Below are 15,582 nucleotides of genomic sequence, written 5' to 3'. Positions count from 1 at the left end.
CTGTTTCTGAAATACAGAGCTTCATTGAAGTATCAGGAAATACTGACATTTTGATGCCAAATACTTTTTTTTTTTTTTTTCTCCTATAAATGGGCTAAATCAGTGTTTCTAAACCACCATTTTAATTACCCTCTTGCCTTTTCCAACACTCCCTTTTACGCTCTATACCTTTGAGGCTTGTTCAGCACATATATCAGCTGCAACACTTTAAAATCTCCATACATACTTAGTGACAGTGTACTGAAAACGCTCTTTTGTGAATGTAAGCATGCTATAATGTGAGTATGAGCATAAGAAAACAGGCACACAATCCTGCCACAACTGGATCCACACTGGAGATAATATATAGCAGCCAAGGTAAAAACCACGCTCTACTAAAGCAGATTTATCAGAATAGAAAAAACATGTCGATCAAGCTAACAAATAATGTATCATAGTGTAAAATTTCAATCTGAGACACCAATTCACCAACTTGTGCACAACTTTAAAGCCTGCTGACTTTGTTGGAAATTAAATTGCACACATCCCTGTCTGCTCCAGCTACTTCATTGTTGTGTCAGGGTCAGTACGAACAAACCTCCCACTTACGTCAGACATAGCCTCACTTGGTAACAGCTTCCCGATTACAAACCTATTGATTTCAGTGGCACACAAGCTATTATCTTAGAGAAGAAAGGGTTCTAAAATCTAGCATGGGAGAATTTAGCCTGGAGTTGGAACTTCTTTCAAAAGAAGACGATCAGTTGCAGTCTGGAGCTACCGACTCTCTTGATATTCATTTCTGCCCTCATTCTTCTCCTTTCAAAGATTTTTGAGTGTCTTGCAATTTTTTTTTGTCTTTCTCTTACATTAATCCTCTGACCAGAAAAGGCTGGAAAGAGTTTTGTCTTTGCAAATTTTATCTCCGGATACTCTTTAAGTCCCTGGATACCACACTCGGAGGAGCACCAGGAGCACTGAATTGAGAAAGCTGGTTTCTTTTTCTTTCAAGATGAAAGCTGTTGTCTTCTTGCAGAAACAACCCCCTGCCCTTGGTTTTCATATTAAAATCATAATTTGTTCTCAGGATAATGAGCTAATAATCGGGTTCAGGCACCACTAGGCAGGGGCAGAGAATCAGGTTCAGCTAACACTTGGTACCAAATATGTTCTGGAGATCAGAAATTTACACTACTTATCATCTTCCAGCTTCTAAAAACAACTGCCCAGTATGCTGTGTCAAAAAAAATGAGTAAATCAAGCACGAGAAAATAGGTAAATAAATATTTTCTTCTTTTAGAAGTAACGTTGACTATACTATAGTAGTATACAAAGAGCTGATCAACAAATTTGTGCATGGGGAAGTAGATATACGTGTAAGTAATTCTGTTATGAATGTTAACTAGCAGCATGCATCACAAGGAAAACATCAGAGAGGTTTGTTCATGGAAGCTAAACAAAATATGTTTGCTTTATGCTGCTCTTTTTTGGTCATTTTTATTGGAAGCACAGTTACAGCAGCATAGCAATCGTATTTTTCACTGTGACAGCTCCACGTGTCTTAGGAAACAGTATCAGGCACTCTATAGCAAACAGGGTAAAAAGCTAAGTTGGCCAACTTCAAACTTGTCAACCTAGAGTTGAAAACATTCCCTTTTCTGGAATCTCTTGATGTTGCTTATGTCCACCTTTCTGGTAGTGATTTCCAATTCAGAGAAAAATAATTAGATTGCTAGAAAGAGGAAGGTAGCAGTGACTGCAAATGGGATCTTGCCAATGATTTGGCAAACAAACTGTTATATATCTTAACATTTTCATAACGGTGAAGGAGAAATGTCCTTAGATATAAACATCTCTGCCTGGTTTACTGGAAGATACTAAAACTGTAAATGATAAGAAAAAGTATGCTTACTAAAGTCTTTCTAGTTCACATGGGAGCACTTCTTGGCAGGAACAACCTGAAAAAGCTATACAAGCCTCACCCCAGCCTCCATTTTTTCAGTCGACAGTCATTTTCATGAAAAACTATGCCTCCATGCCCAGACTGCTTCTGTGCATATAAAAAAAGTTTTGCCTGTGAAATCTTGAGCACATGCTGCAATAAAGCTAAAAAAGCTAAAAAGGATTGAATTTTGTGGAAAAAAAAATCACAATGAGGTAGAGAACCACTCCGCTGTCCCATTGCTGAGTGGGAGAAGGACACCAAAGGCAGAGGACTCTCTGTTTCTACATCTCTTACCCTACCTAGATGTCTGGTGTATTCTCACCCCAACACGCTTAGGCTCCTGCCCTGAGATGCTCTGGGTGCTGGGATGTTCTCCAGAGCATGCCAAGAAGTCCATCCACAGAGGTTTCTTCTCTGTCACAAGACTTTTAGGTCAAGGAGTGAGAATGAAACAAATCCCTGCCGCTGTGCTCACAGGCACCCTTTCAAAGTTCTGAACTGCTCACACAAATACTGCACATAAATTCAGAGAGCGTGTAACGACAGCTTGACCTGATAAAGTCCTATCACTGCATGACTGCCACCCCTGGTGTGCAAACAAGATTTCAGTGAAGTAATTAAAAAGCAGAGTAGATAATAACTGTAATTGTATTTGTAACAGTCAATGGAACAGGACAAACTGGCTAGCGGGAAAATTTTTAAAGGATTTTCAAAATGACTAAAAAATGACACAAGCACTTTACATTACCTGTCTGATTACTTGTATTTGAAACAAAGCACTAGAAAGGGGGCATTTTTAATACTAACTTAACTACTGTTAAATGGGCTCTTATGAGGCTCTTCACTTTAATTAAGGATATGTTCTTATTTTAAACATCTTCAGAATCTTAAGTGTGATGCATCTGTTTCAAAATTACAGCATAGCCAAGACAGAGCAGACAATGAGTCTGTGCAGCATTCGTATGTCTTCGGGTTAGGGTACTTCTGCAAACAAACCCGTATTCCTATGCAATGTAAATAATGCCCATCACCAGATGATTTATCTGTGAGATCTTTGGAGGCAGGAAGCTACGCAGAAACGTCTTAAAGCCATAGCGTGAAGTAAAGAAAGTGTAATGAGATATTTAGCTAATGTTATTGTTAGTCCTACAAAATAAGGAGGAAAGAATGGAGGGGGTGCAGTTGCAGAAGGGAATGGTGTTTAAACTTAAAATCAAAAGGACCTGAATTTAAAGAGGAAAGGATTTCCAGGGTTCAGCCTTACTGATAAATTTTTGCCCAGTCCAGCCCAATTGCCTCCATTTAAGCAGAAACGGGGACGTATTTCTGTGTATTTACATGGCCCCGGCGTGTCCTTACCCAACATCAGAGGGACAGAGATGGCCACCAGCCCTCCAGCCCCCCGTCTCTGCCAGGTCACTGCCAGTTCAGCACTTCTGCAACGACAGCCCACGCACAAATTCTCATTAATTTTAAAAGCACGAAGCGCTGAGCCCAGCCCGTGCAGCAAACCGCCCCTGCGTGAGTCAGGGCCCTGTCCGACCCTACTCAGCACATTTAGGCACTGCTGCTCTACAGGGAGCTTACCAGAGGAACTGGGAGGACAGGTTACACTACTGCATCTGCCTTTCTCATCCCATTACAGTTTGGGCAACTCCGAGTCAGGGATTTTCGCAAATTGATACTTTGGATGCGGGAGGATGTAAGGCGCTGCAGGAGGAGATGCGGCCGCGCAAGGCCTCGCACCCCGCCATCCCTCCGCCCTAAGTTTCGGCGGGCCTGGTGGCGGCTGCCCATTGCCGAGGTGCAGATCGCTGCCTTCGCCTCCGTCACACCCCGCGGAGCTCACGGCGCAGGACGGTGCCGGCAGGAGGCTGCCGCCAGCACCACGGCTCGCCCCGAGCCGCTACCCGCGCCCGCCCGCCCGCTCTGCCCGCAACACGCGCCTGGGGGGGCAGGCGGCGGGGCCGGGCAGGAAGGAGCCTCGAGGGCAACCGTGAGCGGCCGGAGCAGGGCAGGCCGCCCCTCGAGCCCGGCGTAACCCGGGGGGGCCGGGGTTCGGCCCCGGCGGCGGGAGGAGCGGACGGGCGGCTCCTCCTCGGCTCCATCCGCCCCCCGCTCCGCTCCGCACCGCCCCGGCCCCGCCTCGGCCCGCCCCGGCTGCCCGGAGAGGCCGCTCCGCGCCCGGCTGCCGCCGCCTTCGCGCTCGCACGCTTCGCCGGAGCCGCCCGCTTCGCCCCGCGCCTCCCCGTCCTTCTGCAGCCCGCGGCCGGCGCCCGCTGACGGCTCTCGGTGGCGGGGGAGCCGCTGCGGGGCGGCGGCGGTGCCTGAGGTGAGCGCCCCCGGGGCGGCCGCGGGAGGGGGGCGCCGCTTCCCCGGCGGAGGCCCGGGCCTGGGCTGCCGGGAGCGGGGCCCAGCGTCGCCCCCCGGGGCGGGGACCGGGCCGTGCGGCCTCGTATCGCCTCGCTCCTCCGGGGGCCGACCGCCGAGGCTCCGCGGGCGAGCCTTTATTCACGGCCGGGCTTTGTGCGGGCAGCGGCGCCGGGCGCGGAGCGGGGCCGGGGCCCTCCCCTCGTCCGCAGGGCTTCCCGGCGGGGGGAGCGGCGCGTTTTTCGTGTCAAAAGAAAAAAAAAAAAAAAAGAGAGAGAGAGAGAGAGAAACGCCACGTTCTCTTTGAAGGGGCTAGCGCCGGGCGGCCGAAGCCGGGCGGCGCGACCGCCGCTGCCCGGTAGGTGTCAGGCTGGCGGTGCGGCTGAGCCTGGGGGAGGCGACTCCCCGCTCGCCCCCGGCTCGCCCCCAGCTCGCCCCTGTTCGCCTCGGTCCTGCCCTGCCCGGCGCGGTGCTGCCCTGCCGGCCCCCCGTGCCCCTGGGGCGGCCGGGGCCGTCGGGGGCCGCCCGGCGGGGTGAGCGAGGGAGGCTGTCGGTGAGGCCTGCGGGGAGCCGGCCGCCACCCGCGGGTGGGTTTTGTTCGTGCTGGCTCTTCGATCCTCGGGGCTGGTGGAAAGTGAGGTGCCCAAACGCGCTCCTTGCCCTCTTCGCTTTCCCTTTCGGCCGGCATTTACCGTCCACATGCCCCGTTTGCTTGGATCCTAATGGAAGTATCCTGGCCCAGCCTGCTGGGAGTGATACGTGCAGTTCGGTTTTGCTTTCTGAACTTGCTAACCAAAAGGTTTAACCAGCGGGTTTCTGAACATCTGCCACATTTAGGGGCTGGAGGTGTTTGCCCTTCAGTACAAGCTGAGCGCATTGACACTGCCTGACGCTCTTTAACCTTGCGTTAGCCCAAGTCTTGTATATTGGGGCGGCTGGATTTGTGTAAGACTTGGTGGTAATGTAATACAACGCAACTATAAATCTTGCCATCATCTAAAGAACCTTTAAATGTTACTCTGTCTCGGGAGGTGCCTTGTGTGTGGGTGTTACCAGAGGGGTGCAAGGCTGAGGGAGGGCAGGGCCAGCTTGGCACTGCTGACTGGAGAGCTCACGTCTAGGCAGCAGAGAGGCTTTTGTGGGACCTGCCATGAAAATGACGCCCTTTGTTTGTATACATGCGATCACTTGTTTTGGAAGTCCGCTGTATACACGCTGTATAGTTTGCTTCATAGCCTATGTGATAGCTGCGAATAACAGAGTGGGCTTTAATTGCGCAATGTTGTTTTCTGGTTGCAAGCGTTTCACATTGGCTTGTGCTAGCAGCTTGGACCAGGTGTGAAGTTATTACACCGCATCTGCACGCTGTGATACGTCTCATACCGTAGCCAGCTCTGAAAGCAGTAGCCAGGTGCTTGGATTTTCTTCTTTCGGCATTATCTATTTCACTTTGGTTTTTGTTTTTTTCAAAAAACGGTGCTGAAATGAGTGCTTTCGACCAATCTATCCTGGAGACTGCAGCTTAGTTACTTGAGGCTGCTGTAGTTTGTTATGCAATCAGATTAACAAAGTTGAAATGATCATTCAGCTTTGGGTAAACAGATGATATTTATAACATCCTAGGTTAGGTAGACTGTAGCCGAGAGAGGTGCTGCAGTTAGCGCATGGCAAATATCTGACCAAAACTCAGGGGATGGAGACAGTAACATGGTAAATATATCTTGGTAAACTTCTCAGTATTATAATGTGCTTACTATTGATTGTCTGTATTCCAGGAGCTTCTGCAGTGCATTAGGCGCAGCCTGCGTGCGTGGGCAAAGTTGCTTGCAGCTTCATTTAGTTGACGAGCAAACGTCCTTGTGCCCAGCCCGACGGTGCCCGGGGTGCTGCGTGGGCTCTGCTTGTTGCGGCACTGGTGTTGCGTCCAAGATGACCAACGCTCAACTGGAAGCTTTATAAGAAAAAAGTCATTCCAGACATGTTTGCTGAAGCTGGCAAGCCCCTCTACCAGTCCATTATTAGTTGGCTGTTTCTCCATGTTGTTGTGGAAGCAGCGTTGCGGCAGGAGAGATTTTAAGGCTCGTCTCCCTGAATCCACTCAGAGAGGAGGCGATGGGGCGCGGCTGGGGTGGGCTGGGCTGTGTGACGTGGGCATCAGCAGCGCCAGCACAGCAAAGGTGAGTCCGTGTTGGTGGGGAAGAGAGCTGGGAGGCAGGAGAGGGAAGCCTGCGATGTGGGGGAAGAAGCTGGAGAGGAGGGAGGCGTTTTTCTGTGTTACGGCAAGGACCGCTTGTCTGAGTCTGTGCAGGGCCTAGCTGGGGACCCCTATCTGTGGTTGCAGCTTGAAGTGCAGCTGTCTCGTGTGGGCTCTGGTGCCGTGGAAGTGCACCTTACTCTAAAAATACTGTAGTATGAAATATGCCGTCTGGTATGACGGTGTGCACTGGCGTGAGGTGTTTGGGGGCAAGAAGGAATAACTGACTCATGTCAGTCAGATGGCCAGAGGCCTTTGCATTGACGTGGAGCTTGAGCCCTTCCAATCTGCCTCCTGTTCAGGGAAAGGTAAGGTGTTGCTCCTCCATCTTTCTGCAGAATATGATAGAACGGCACTGTATTTTGTATAATCATTCAAAAAATATTCTGGGAAGTTTTTTTTTTGTTTTAAATTGTTGTTACTTATTTCCTTGTTGCCTCTGTTTAAGCAGGCATCTAATTGCAAAGGGATTTCATAGGCACTTGCAAATCCATATTACTATGTTGCTGGCTTATCCTTGTGCTATATAACATATTTGCAATTAAATGTAAGCACATTTTGGGTATACTGGAATCTAAAAAGGTACTTCTGGCAATTGGAAATGCCGTTCAGGCTGTATTACTGTAGGATGCTCAGAGAAGAGGCAGTGTGTAATGCGATAACCAGTCCGTAACCTTAAGACCATGTCTTCTGCTGGTACTAGTCTGCTTCAACTCCAATTTATTGACAGGTCGATGTCTTCTTCAGCTTTGTGAGCTGAACGAGATCAGTTGCTCTCGGGGAGACCAGAGCTCTGTCTAGCTCAGTGTCTGTCCTCTGATGGGGCTGCCTAACTGCAGTGTTGTCGCTATCCTGGTGCAGTCTTCCAGCAGCCCCTGCTCTGCGAGGACTTTGGGCTGGCAGTGCCCGTGGTGTGTAAGAGCTGCTGGTGGATGGGCTTCTCTGGAATTGTTGATTGTTTTGAAAACCCATTAGTGTTCACAGTGTCCTGTGTTGGTGAACTTCCAGTGCAGCTGTGCACTCTGAAAAGTATTTAAAATCTTTTTGTTTGGTTGGTTTACAGCCTGCCATTTGAAGTACCCGTCTTGTGATTTTATCTGAGTTTTGGGAGATTATCTTCCTTTTTAGATTTTTACATGGAAAATACTATGTTTGGAGATGTTGACAAGCCTTAGAACGTATGTAAAGATAACTGCCATGTGTTTGCAGTGAGGTATGCTCCCAGCAACGCTTTCAGTCACCTTTCCTAGTTATGTACCATTGCAGCTGTCACATTTAGGTGACAGTATGCAAAAAAAAAAAAAATGCTAAAACCCAAGAAGTAATGAATTTCTGCAGCTATACATTCTGTACATAGATTTCAGTAAGTCTCAGTTCAGAACCATGCGGACTACAAGAGAGTTGCTGTATGCCAAGCAGTGACTTCAGCAGCGTTGTTTGAAGTTCCTGCCAAAGTAAATCTTTGCAAGGTATTTGGTGCAGCAGTTTAGGGGATGTGGAAGGATGCGGGAAACAGCACTGAAAAATAGTATTAAACAGCTTGAAGTTAAGAAATACAGCTTCCAAGAAGCGTGGCATCACACAGCAAAACCAAGGACTGGCTCCCTACATTGGTCTTCTGGTTAGCTGTTGCCACACCATCCCAGACCACTTAGTGAGCGGGTGGGTGTTAAGAAGTTGCCTTTTAAATCCACAATTTCTGTCTGTAGCAGGCAAGTGGGGTCTTTGGACTGTGACTCAACCTCTGGTAATTTCTTTTGTACTGGTGGTCCAGGCATCTGTCCGGGTTACAGTGGTAATGGCAGTTAGGTTAGGTTTATTAAAAGAGGCCCTCCAGCGGGTTCGTTCATTTGTTCTTTACTATTCTGGCAGTTTCTGAGATCCCGTTGTTTAAAGTGGGTCAAACTTTCACTTTTTAAAGCAAACAAAGTGTTTGTCTTGTCACTTTGTACTGCTATTGCACCCTCAAGCCGGTGAATTTAGGATTAAAGTGGGTGGAATTTCAGTTTACTGGTTTACGGATGGGATAATAGTAGAGAGTGACCTGACAAACACTTTCTGTTTGTTTTAAAAATAGAGACGCTTACATAGTGATGCTATACGAAACAACTGGGCGTGCATATGGGTAAGATCTCCACAACAGAGCGTTAATCCAACAGCATCTCCTGCATGGGTGTCTGCTGTAGCGTGCCTCTAAGGGAGGTAGCTGTGGAGTGAAGAGATGCCAGCGCCAAGTGGCTTCACTGGAATATTGGGCAGCCTCTGGACAGGGCTCTTGTAAGCTAGTTGAGCTCTTAACGCATTATCTAAACCAGGGCAAAGCATTCATTCTGCCTGCCTCTTTTGTGGAGCACTGTCTGCTTTAGGTATGTGAGCTGTGAGTTGTCTGCAGAGCCTCCTCCTGATGGGTGGGTTGTGCTTAGGGTGACGGGCCCCGCTTTTGGGAGCGGAGCTCAAGTGCTGTTGGTAATGAAAAATGTAAACCACTGAGCATGCCTGAAGGAGCATCAGGATATCAGAAGGGTCTTTCCTCTTACTAGAAAGTGGCCTCTGTTTTTCTTCTATCTCTGTATCTTTAGCAGGAAGCTGTAGACGTGATCTTTTTCCAAAACCGGTGGGTAAAAAGCAAGTTTGCTTGAAATGCGTATTTAATGGGGAGAGCGTGGCAGGATCTATATATACAGGTGGGCATTTTCCCAGAAGGGCGTGTTGGGCAGTTAGGGCCATAGCTATGTTGTTGCTAACCAAAATTCTAGCTCTGAGCGTGTCTATAAATACCAGCGCCTCACCCCTTGGACTCCATGAGACAATATTTAGCTGGAGCCCAGTCATACGTCAGAACATAAAAGGACCTTGGTGATCGTGTGCTTTTATAATAAACAAGGAAAAATGTATCCAAGTTGCCCAATATATGCATTGTCCGCACAAAGACAGCTTTTTATTTGGTGAAGGGGAGGCACTTACCTTTTAAACTTTTCTCGTTTGTATTTGTATCTCATCTCTTTCCAAGTTTTTATTAATAAAAGCATGACAACTTTAATGTAATTATGCATATTTGACAAACAGACCTCTATGTTTTCGACTCATGGCTAATTAGATTTGTGGAGCCTGTGCAGTTTTGGATATTGGGCAGGCAGATTGTTTTGCAGAAGGGCAGAGTCGGGAGCAGATTATTATTCTTGCCTTTCTTACGGTGGCGCAGCACTTCCCGTGAACTTGGCAGGTTTGTAGATGGCATGCTGGTGTTGATGCCCTGATCCTGGGGAAAAGGGGTTGAAGTTTGCCTGCGTGGATAATTCCCACTACGTTTCTCTGAACAGTTAAATAAAGTTCTAAGTGTCGGGTATTCGCATGTCTTTACTAGAAGCAGTCAGAGGAAAGAATCGCTTGATAAAACAAAACCAAGGCTGCCTTTTTAAGGCTGGCAGTGGCTGTCAGCCCATTTCATCTTTCACTTTGAGGGATGACTAAGATGCTTCTCTCTTCCGGCGATACCCAGCTTGGGCCCTGCTGCTTAATTTTGCCTATGGGCCTCCTCATCTCAGCCACGCCGTGGTGTGAAGGCAGCTGATGCTCAGTAAGCGTGGCGAGGGTCTCTGTGGGGCTGGGTGTGCACGGCACAGCCTCCCTGGGAGGCCGCCCGCAGCAGCTGAGTGCCCTCTGGAGCCAGTGCGAGCGGTGCTTGAAGGTGTGGTTTGTGGTGCTGCAGGACTGAAGGACGGGGTGCTGTTCTTTGCCTTTCAGGGCAGTTGCACTCGTTATGTATGCACGTGGCAGCTGTGGTCTGGTGGATGCCCGGAGGCTCAGCTTTCTCTCCTGAGCTCTTATTTTTGCGCAAATCTGAACTAGCAGAACCGAAGCTGATGAATAAGCCAGGCCAAAGCCGGGGGAGCAGATACGGCTGCTCTCCCCTCCGCCTACTGCAGAAATGCACGGAGGAGCAACTGGTATGAGTATTTTGGGGGTGAAAGAACAGGCAGCCAGGGTTTTCTAATGTTGTCTCTGTTATTTTTTTCCACTCAGGGTTCTTACGAAGATAGCTTTTCCTTATGATACATGTTTTTAATTACTCCCTAGTTGTCAGGTATCATTTATAAGTGCCTGGCCTCTACTACCCAAACAAAGACCAACACCCAATGAACAAGCTTCTGAAATAATTTTTGTTGGGTTTTCTCTGTTTAAAATAAACAAAAAAAAAAAGACGTATCCTTTCTACTTTGGTCGTGTCATATGTGTATCTTTGAGGCTGAAACTTTCCTGATGCTTGTGGGAGAGGGAGCATTTCTTTCCTTTGTCTCTAACGCTGCAGTGGTGGATACTAATTAAAATCCAAACAAACTGGGTTTAGAGGGTAGTCTTCCTTTGCCCTCACAGTGAAAATCATTTGTTTGGAAGAGCTGTGCGAATTACACCTGCAGGTGTTCAGATAGCGATAAATTAGCCTCTGGCTGCCCCAAACCTTGCTGTTTCAGTCGGCAGAAATCTGCCAGGAAGGCTTTTGAAATGGCAACAGCCTGTCTGCGTGTTCTGGAGCAGATTGTGTACCGGGGACCACGGCACAGCCCTGAGCAAGGACGTCAGCAGCGGCTGGCGTCCCCAGCACAAACAGACAGACTCCGTCAGCCTGACAGACCGGTGAGGAGTGGCGCAACCCTAATGGACAGATCACGGTGATTGTCAGCTGAGAGTACAGGCTTTGTTTGTTGTCCTCCCCAAACACAGGAGCTGCCTCTGAGGTGGATTTTCCTATGACTGGCATTCTGCATCTCTGATGTTTTGGCAAGAGTGAGAGTGTTTCCTAAAGGGGGGGGGGGGGAAGGAATAAGAGGCCTCAGACTTAGTAACAGCATTTAGGAGAACAACAAATGCTCGGCCTTGTCAAGCAATGTTTCACTGTGCATTTATTTGGGGATCTTTACATGCATAATGGAAAATTACGTGCTTGATGCTTCACTGAGTTGCAATGGGATTTGGAGGATGTAATTTCTCTAAGACTTTTAAAATCCTAGGCTTCGTGATGCAGTTTTTGTTTGCCTTTACGTTTCTGTGCTAGTCTCTGAGCGTTCCTTCTTCCACAAGAGATGCTTGGGCGCTATCAGGGAAAGAGCTTAAAGGAGAATGAATGGAGTGCAAACAAGGCAGAGCTCCCTAGCAGGTGTGTGGGGACTGGGGCGGGCTTGGTTTGGCCTTAGGGAGAAGGCTGTGGCAGAAACCAGGTCGAGTGGCTGGCTGGAGAGAGGGCTGCTCGGCGTGTCCCACTCTGCGGCACTGGTGGCACCGCAGTCCCTTCTTCAGCTGAAGCCCAGGGATCAGGCCGACGTCCTGGTGATGGTGTTTGCCTGTGCTTCTTGCCTTGCTTGTCCTGCTGTGAGCCAGTGCCTTAAAAGAACCTCTTGAGGTGAACAGCTTCCCAGAAAGTGGTTAGAAGCTTAATACCGCAATTTAACGAGGTTTGCGAGTCACCTGTGGCACAACAGTGCTGACGACTGCTTTTCAGTTATTAATTTCTGTACAGCCTGTTTTGGCCATTAAGATTGGTTGGCTATGCAAAGTGGCTCCATAAAATGCAAATTATTAGCTTCTATGTGGGTCAGAAAACATGGCGTACTTAGCGTAACTCTTGTAGTTAAATAGCCTCCTTTGTTAACCAAATGATTTAAGCACCAGTTGATTCTCAGCAGTGTCAAAAACATACAGTAATTCTTGCTGAGTGTAAATAAAGCGTTTCAGCTTGGAGTGATGACTGCAGGATTGGCTTGAAAGCTATTTTCGGGCCAGAGGTGCAGCCCAGAGCAGGGGGACGGCCGCGGCTCTGCTCCTGGAACGGCGTCAGGACGGGGGATGACTCAGTCACCCCTGCAACTTCCTTGTTGCTCCAGAAAGGTAGCGACTTACTGCAGGTCTGTGTCAGCAGTAAGCAGCCACCCGCCCGGTGCTGATTCAGCTCCCAGAGCTGTGGGTGAGGCTGCGCGCCCGGTCTCTGCCCGCCACGTCCTTCCCAGCTCCCTTCCCTCCCATGCCGAGGGTACCGAGGTTGAAGCAAGAGCAAACGTGGCCAAATCATCACAGAGTGCTCTTGCAGGTGGGTGGGAAATGCGTCCAAACCCAGCCAGGCCCTTCCTTTGTAGGCAGAACAGGTTGGGCAGCAGCAGGGCACCGGAGGAGACGCAAAGCAGAAGGTGGAGCTTGCTGAGGACATTCACTACGTGCTACAGTTTGAGGGCTCATGTTTTTGGGGGTTTTAGGTTGGCTTACAGTAGCCAACCTAAAGGAGGAGGAATTTCTTAGCTCCTGGTGTTAGCTGATGACTAACTGGAGTAAGACAAATAGTTGGATTGCTGTCTTTCCCCTCCTGCCTTCCCCCTCCAAAGACAGGTACAATACTGCCAGTCTTTATGCCTGGCTGTGAAATACGGCACGTGGTGTCGGGTATAGGAGCGATCTTGTGCATATCAAGGGTAAGGATTGTGATGGAGAACAGCATCATGACGGGCACATCTCATCCTCTCGCTTCCGTCTTGGGGAAGGCACATAAGGAACCCGCTTGCTATTTCTTGCAACTGCAGCCATTTTCTTTGTAGAGGAAGGCAAATACCAGAATAACTGTTGTGTCCCTGTATTTTTTGCCTGAAACAAAAAGCAGAAGAAACAAATCTCTTGTTGGGCTTTTTTGCTTTCAGCGCGTGCTTGGAAAAGGCACATTAGAGCGGTGCCAATCGTGGTCAGTGTTGCCCACTTTCCGAGACTTGACCTTTCACAAGGAGGCGGTACGTTTTTGGGTGCCGGGCTTAGGGCTGAAGGTCATGGGTGAATTAGCCATGCCAAGGAAGCTATGCAAGACCAAATCTGCTGCAGGTTTTCTGAGTGTGTGAGACAAGTTCTGCTTTTGATCTTCATTGTGACTCTGAATATCCTGAGGAATAAAAGCCGCAAGTAAGGAAGGAGGTGGCCCTGAAGACTTTGTTTCTCCTTTGATGGTCCCTACCGGGTGAATCGCAGTGTCAGAGAAGCCAGCAGTCGATAGGAACGAGCAGATCAGGGACCTCTGTGCTTCCCCAGGCATCCAACGCCCTGTTCTTCTCTTCCTTCGCTGTACTCTTCTCGTTCTTTCTCTGTTCCTTCTTCCAGTTCCGATGATGGCTCATGAACTTGCTTGAAATGGGAACGGGCTTTGTTGCTCTGACAGTGCTGAGGGTGCCTGGCTATGAAAAAGTCACCTGTGAGCTTCATGGTCTGCTGCTTTGTGCCAGGGCCGCCAGGCTCCCCGCGCTCCTCTCAGCAGCGTGGGTATCGGAGAATGCCGGGTGAGCTGAGGCACGCTGCCTGTGGGAACGCCAGCCTGGCCTCGGATCCAAGGAGACACCAGCACCCTCCTGTAGCATCAGACTGCCCGACTGGTTTTGTAACTCTATTTGAATGCTGAGGAGATGTAAAACAGGAGGCAGGGGTTACTTTCGCCCGTGAGGTAGCGTGTGCCTCCTGGCGCTACAGGTTGTTGGCTGGGTTACCCACCTCTGTCTACTCATTGCCTCCCAATGATCAGCCAGCACGGCTGGTAGGTTCGGCTGGTCACTGGAGATATGCTGGGACAAAGTTTAATACTGGTTAAAATTCGAGTGCTGTTTTTGCTGTATTTACCTGGCAATGTCACCCCCCGGGTGCTGCGCGCAGCTGCCTTTAACAATTCCCTGGGTTTTATCATATTTGCTGCTTGGTTATAGGTCTGTTCCAGAAAGGCTTGGATGAAATGAGTACCCGCAAGGAAAGTTTTAGAGAATGTTTGTAAGAAATACAAAGGAGAACAAGCATGCACCAGAAAATCAGCTTAAAAGTATGCAGTAAGGAGGCAGAAACGCACACACTTACGGACACAGCTGGAAGGGTGGCGTGGCGGCAAGCAGTGCTCCAGGGTGGGAGCTGGGGAACTCAGCTGGAGCTGCTGTGCTCGGGGCCCTTGGGGTGCCTGTGTGGTGCCAAGCGTGGTAGGACTCTGGTCTGTTTTGTGCCTTGAGGATGTCAGAAGAATAAAAACAGGTCCCTTTGCTTAGTGTGGAGACATTTCTTTTTTTAAATGGAGTGAAATGTGGATCATATTTCTAGATCCCTCGATGAGCTTGAACCTCAGTATCTTAATTCAGTTCTCCTAACAGATTTGCTTTCCAAATACTATTTCTAGGTTCAGTTATGAAGAAGAGCATTCCCTGTTCCTGCCGTGACCAATGTTGATGCTCCCGATGCTGTCGCGGGGCTGGGGTGGCTGTTGCTGTTTCCCGGGGGCTTCTGGAGCTGTTCTCTGCAGGGCAGTCAGTGCTGCCTGATGGAGGGTTAATGCTGCTGCTGTCACCGAGCACATCTGACTCATTGGTCATGGAAGACAGGAGTACAATCAAATATTGTGGCTATATTGATATGTTTACATATAGCGAATATGTAAATATCAATGCAGATTAGGTTTAGGCCCTTTTGTTTGCTTGCATTCAGTACCCTGGAGCCAAAACCCGGTACTGCTGAAGTCACGGAGAGTTTTCCTGCCGAGCTTAGTAAGCGTGAGATTTAGCTTCTGAGCATTTAGAGATACAATGGTTTTTAATACTGTTAAGTGCTTTAGAAGAAGGATTTTTGGTATTTTTTTTTGTGGCTACTACTATAAAAGCCATAACTGCAGGCATATGTAAGGACACCTGAAAGGTTGCATTACCTTCATTTCTGGGGTAGGAGCAGAGCCTGGGCCTGTTGTTTCTGGGTTGTCATCATCAGGAGTCGGTATCAGTGAGCAGAGAAATGGCGTGGAGAGTGGGAACTCGACAACTGTGCATAAATGCATTAAAGGAGGTGACAAGGTGGACATCTGGAGATGAAATACGAAGAGCTAAACAGCTGATGGCACGAGGCTGGAAACGTGAAAAGGAGAAGATGAGATGCTGACTAAACAAAATCAGGATGCACTTGCTGTTGGAAGGAAACTGTGTTATGGCCCACACGTGGTTTGCATTACTGTCTCCAGGTGTGTGGTACCCAAGCAGGTAGAAATGAT

General features: G+C 48.7%; 1 protein-coding gene and 1 long non-coding RNA gene across 3 annotated transcripts in view; one reads left to right on the top strand and one right to left on the bottom strand.

Annotated features, from left to right (window-relative positions):
- LOC118170486 overlaps positions 1-3,599 on the bottom strand; it is a 71,662-nt gene extending 68,063 nt beyond the window's left edge. Inside the window, exon 1 of the long non-coding RNA XR_004752741.1 lies at positions 3,512-3,599. This is a non-coding gene — a long non-coding RNA (uncharacterized LOC118170486). The remainder of the gene's footprint in view (positions 1-3,511) is intronic.
- A 451-nt stretch (positions 3,600-4,050) lies between these two features.
- C8H1orf21 (chromosome 8 C1orf21 homolog) overlaps positions 4,051-15,582 on the top strand; it is a 104,599-nt gene continuing 93,067 nt past the window's right edge. Inside the window, exon 1 of one of the 2 annotated variants that reach the window (XM_035333078.1) lies at positions 4,051-4,256. The gene's annotated coding sequence lies outside the window, so the exon portion shown is untranslated. Of the gene's footprint in view, positions 4,257-6,553; positions 6,857-15,582 lie in introns of those variants that run through there. The other variant, XM_035333079.1, reaches the window with a different exon arrangement.

This window comes from Oxyura jamaicensis, chromosome 8, assembly GCF_011077185.1.
Source record: "Oxyura jamaicensis isolate SHBP4307 breed ruddy duck chromosome 8, BPBGC_Ojam_1.0, whole genome shotgun sequence".
Taxonomy (NCBI): Eukaryota; Metazoa; Chordata; class Aves; order Anseriformes; family Anatidae; genus Oxyura; species Oxyura jamaicensis.
Note: the sequence above shows the minus strand (reverse complement) of the source record. Positions and strands in the feature narration are given on the sequence as shown.